Source organism: Montipora capricornis, chromosome 5, assembly GCF_036669925.1.
Source record: "Montipora capricornis isolate CH-2021 chromosome 5, ASM3666992v2, whole genome shotgun sequence".
NCBI classification, from domain to species: domain Eukaryota; kingdom Metazoa; phylum Cnidaria; class Anthozoa; order Scleractinia; family Acroporidae; genus Montipora; species Montipora capricornis.
Window position 1 is genome coordinate 1832394 of NC_090887.1, and position 5000 is coordinate 1837393.

The window sequence follows — 5000 nt, forward strand, 5'->3', positions numbered from 1 at the left end:
CAGATATTTCAGCTATTGATCAGGAAAATGTTTTTTTTGTACTATGTAGGCAGTGTTAAGGGGCGGGAGGGAGGTTGTTTCGAATCAATGTATTTGGAAATTTCTAAGTGGGCCATACACGTGTGCGCTGGTTATATTCACTAAAATTACATGCTGCCTTTCATTTAGCTCAAAGCAAGAACGTCGTCGCGCCTCCGGTCTGGTTGAGCTGCAAATACTCAGTGAGTGGAAAAAGGACAGTTAACAACTCAGGTTAAGCAAATTATTTCAAAATGGGTAAAATATGCTTGCATGGCGGTTATTAGTAAGTGCAAGCCATGGGAAAACTTCTACCCTTAAGGCCTTCGTTTTATGATTGATGTGAGAGATCCAAGATTCTATTGTACACATGGAAGCTTGGGACAACGACGTCACTTGTGCGAGTGTTAATTTATATATTAAATTTTCGTAAAAAATTGGTTGCGCGAAAACGAAATCGCAATTCTGTGAATTACAATGCGAAATACTGATGGTCACAAATTTGACAACGTTTTACTTAACATTGCAATAAATATTCTCCAAGCAACTTTAGCACTCATACGGATATCGCTTGCAAAGAGAGCCCATTTATTGCGCCTTTCAAAGAGAAAAGAGCCCCAGGTTTCAGCCCCTCTTGTGATTACAATTACGATGTTAGTGCTTTACGTATGGACAGCATAAGTGTCTGGTAGGGTGACCGGAAGTAATATATTTTCGCGCCACGCGTAAATAAACCTGCTTTCTAGTCGCAGTACGCTTGCCGAATACGCCGGTGATAATTTCCGGCCAGAGTAGAAACTATGTAAGTATTTTGTTGTATTTGGTATGCTTAGAATGTCAATGTTTCAGCCTAAATGGCAGGATATAGACATTTTATCCTTTCTACAAAGATATTTGCCGGTTTTGAGCTCAAAATGCGGTAACAAGCGCACGCAAACTGGGCCCAAATGACGTGTTTTGGCGAGCTAAAAAGCAAAATAAGCTTTAGAACACTTTATTTATTAGGGTGCATAATTACAGTAGAATAGACTGTACTCTCCCTTAAAGCCCTGTTAAACTAAATAACAATAACTAAAATGCTAAATTATTAAACTACTCAAATACTAAAATATAAGGTACTAAACTATCACAATACTAAAATACTAGAGTACAAAGTGCTAAAATACTAATTAAGAAGTAGTTAAACACTATAAAACTAGAGACTAAAAATGTCACCAAATAAGCTAAAAAAGTTAGTCCTTGCCTAGAGTCCCTAATGAGGGACGGCGACGGATTCAACAGGCAGCACGTAGACTGGATAATTTGGTTTGTTGTAGTTAGGCTGTACCTTGAAGAATCCCGCCAAACCAGTAGCATTCGACGAACCGCCGGCTGCATTTTGGACCTCCCAGACAGAGCCATCCGTACTTGCACCAGAACCTGCATCGGTCCAAATTGGTACACTGCTTATCACTCCTTGCCTTAACAGAGATTTCCTGATGCAAGCATATTTCAGCCTGAATGCTGTGGACGGTGGACTGTAATTTGCGGTTACTACGTCTCCAAGTGCAACGAAATCTGTTGGACAATTAACACGCCAAAAGGTGACATCCTGGCTGCCGCCCGACCCATGATCCGCCCAAATTTTGGTGAAACTCGTCGGTGATGCCAAATCAGCCGCAGGGGAGAGCTGGCTTACGAGAATGACAGAAGACGAAGGAACAGAAACGGCGTGGCTGCGGACAGCGACCTGGCCAATCATGAAGTGGTTTGAGGGAATGGAAGCTAGATCAGCTTGAAAAACAGCGAGATCCCAATTTGCACCGGTACCAGTATCTGCGTAGACCCTTACCACCTTGGTAGCTGTCTGCACCTTAATATTTGAGCAAGCTTGACATAGCTGTTGGCCAAGAAGGATAACAGGTTTGTGATAAGCGGCTGATGAAACTAGATGGTAACTTGCAATGATGCATTGTCCGAAATTAAAGAGCGAAATATTGGATTCGCTTTGACTATATTTGTGATTACTTTGTCTGAAGGAAAAAAACCTAGGTTTCGCATCTTCTGATCTGAGTCTTATCGCTCAGGGCCCGGTTGTTCGAAAGCCGATTAGCTTAATCCAGGATTAGTGTACACTTTAGTTTCATGTTTTCAACTTTTTGATATTTGCCAAATATCAGCGTTGAATAGCATTTAGGAGAAGAGAAATAAACTCCTTGGTTGATTTTTAATCTGGGAATAGCGTTAATCGGCTTTTGAACAACTGGGCCCTGGCTGTTAGGCCTCTGCTCTTACGTTTTAGTTTAGTTTCATTTTTTAGGGTGTGCGATTTCTGTTGTCAATTTTCTCGGTTTCTTTTGGTTACTTGAATTTAGTTAGATTTGATTGCTATCGATTGTGGGAAACAAGTTAGGAAAGCCACACTTTCGCCTTTCTCGATCAAAATCTTTTCACCACGAGAGCTTTCTTTTCCAATACACGTGACAGATAATCTGTACGAGGATATTTGATGAGCGAGGAAGAAAAGAATCAGAAGAAATCAAACATTCAGAATGTACATTTACTTCATCACACAATCAGTGATGAATACACGCCATATTAGAAAATCTCCATGCATTCAAATATATTTTGGTTGCTTTACTTGCAGTAACTTGTTCTTCCAAATCACCAGTATAATGTCAATTTCACCGTTCAGCTGATAAGCATATCACATTTCACGATTTCTCCAAAAAAAACGTTCCTAGCCAATGTGACTAGTCTTTGTGGGGAGTGCTCGTCCATGTATGTACATCATAAATTCATGAAATCAATAATCTTTGAGGGCAGGACTTCTTTCACGGAATTGCAATGTACCCGGCACATTAATAAATAGTCTCTTTCCCTAGGAGTTGATAAATATGGCATGGAAACTGGCCATAAAGGCACTACAGAAAGGAGTGGGAAACATGGATTATGCTGATTGCCTTCTTATGGAACAAGATGAAAATGCCTCTGACCATGAAGATGCCAGCACCTGACTTGCGCAAGAACCATAGTCAAGTGGACAACCTACATTTGTATAGATCTATTTCATAAAGCCGGCCAAATAAACTGTTCTTCTGTTTTAGCTAACGAGCCTTTCTAGTCTTGAGTATGAAGAGCAACTTTCAAAACAATATTCAAAATGAGGGAAGTAGGTGTAATTAAAGGGGCTAGGTCACGCAAGCTTAGGCAATTTCAGCACTGATCGAATGGTCATAGAATTAACTAAAATATCGAAATAACTGTTCAAAACTATAGAAGAACTCTAACAAAACACAAGGAAGCCAAGAAGGGACATGGATGGACAAAACTGGAGAGGATTGAAGTGGATTGAATTTGGGTAAATTTGAAAAACGTCGGCCCACCTTTTTTCAAATTTATATCAATCTATATCAAAATGCCCTTTAAAAAGCTGGAAAATCATTCTCAGTTGTTATGTGGCCGTGATTTTGCAAATGAAAGACTCTTGCTCTGCCAATTTGACATTTAGAGCTCATAATTAACAAAATGAAACAAAATTACCTATAATAGCGTGACCTAGCCCCTTTAACATAAATACAAAAAACTGTAAAGGTGGTCGCCATTTATGAAAGTGGTCTATTGACCAAAAGCCAGTTCCTGAATGGTGCAAATAAGGTAACTGCCGTACTACAGGTGTATGCCCCAGGACATCGAAAACAAAGGTTGTGGGGATGCAACTGTATTTCACAAACAAGGCACTTTGGAAAACTCTGTTTGGACACAGAATATTTATACATACTAGATACACAAGGTGACTGCCTTCGGAAGAAGGAAGAGGAAAGTTGTTCCCTCTTTGCTGTGTGCATGTACTTTGTACTAGAAGACACTATCCCCTAAGCAACAGGTGTTTAGATGGGTTTCCAAACTGTCTAAATTTGTTGGGAAATAATATTAGACAAATAATCCTTTTTGCTGAATTTTGAGTATTCATTTTATTTGATTTTAACCTACAATCCTAGACAAAACTGTTGGGAAGGTTAGCACTTTTGAAGTCTTCGTTGCTTGTCTCCCCTCCCCCCTCCTTCAATGTTGTGCAAAACTGAATGGTTTCAGTGGGAAATTGTTCAGTTACCTTCCAACATTGAATAGGGGGGAGGGGGACTATGTAAGAGAAAGTGAAACTATTTCTTGTGAGGTTTAACAGAAGCGGGTTGAAATACAGCTCTGGTGTGGTTCATTTACATAACCTTCCCAACTACTTTTGTCTATGATTGTAGGTCTTAATTTAGGGGCGGTGCCTCGCATGGGACGTTAGTCCCGTTGCACCTACCCCTTTTGGGTTTTGCTTCTTTTCTTTTCTTTATTTCTTTTCTTTAGCATTATTATTATTATCATTTTTTTCCCTTGTGTTGTATTATAAATTGATATTATACGTTGCAGGAGGAGTACCCAATAAAGCTTTAAAAACATGTTTGCCGAGCTTCCTAACCATTCCCCTCTATTAACTATGGCTTAATTAAGGAATGCATAGTTCATTTTCGGGTTAACTTCTTAATGAATATATTTTTGAATGCTCCTCGTTTTAAATATATTAATATAGGATAGAAATATATAATAGTTGCCCCACAAAAATGTGACGTTATACCCGATATAGTATCAGATGTGCAAATCGGATAGTGTCATTTAAGGCCTGTTTCACACGTTGAACTTTACTAATCTAACGCAAACGAGCGAAAACAATAGATTTTTCTCATTTGCTTTAGATTCTGCACCTGTAAAGTCCGACGTTTGAAACGGACCTAAGAAAGTATTATTGTGCGTTTTATGAAATTAGTGGGAAATTATGCTCTCATCGGTATCCAATGCTTGGCTTGTAAGTGCGCTGGAATGTTCTTCTGCATGTTTATTGTTTTCTCAGACGTTTTCCATTCGTCTGTGCGGGAGAGTTAAAGGATTCAGTTCCTCATGGTGATTCCACCTTACATGCGTTAGTAGGCCCGGTCAAGGTAGGGGTGGGGGTT

The 5000-nt window shown here is 39.5% G+C and overlaps 1 long non-coding RNA gene across 1 annotated transcript in view; it reads right to left on the reverse strand.

Moving 5' to 3' along the window:
- Positions 1-996: 996 nt before the first annotated feature.
- The window catches only part of LOC138048761 (uncharacterized), a 6413-nt gene continuing 2409 nt past the window's right edge, over positions 997-5000 (reverse strand). The window contains exon 2 of the long non-coding RNA XR_011132208.1: positions 997-1897. This is a non-coding gene — a long non-coding RNA (uncharacterized lncRNA). The remainder of the gene's footprint in view (positions 1898-5000) is intronic.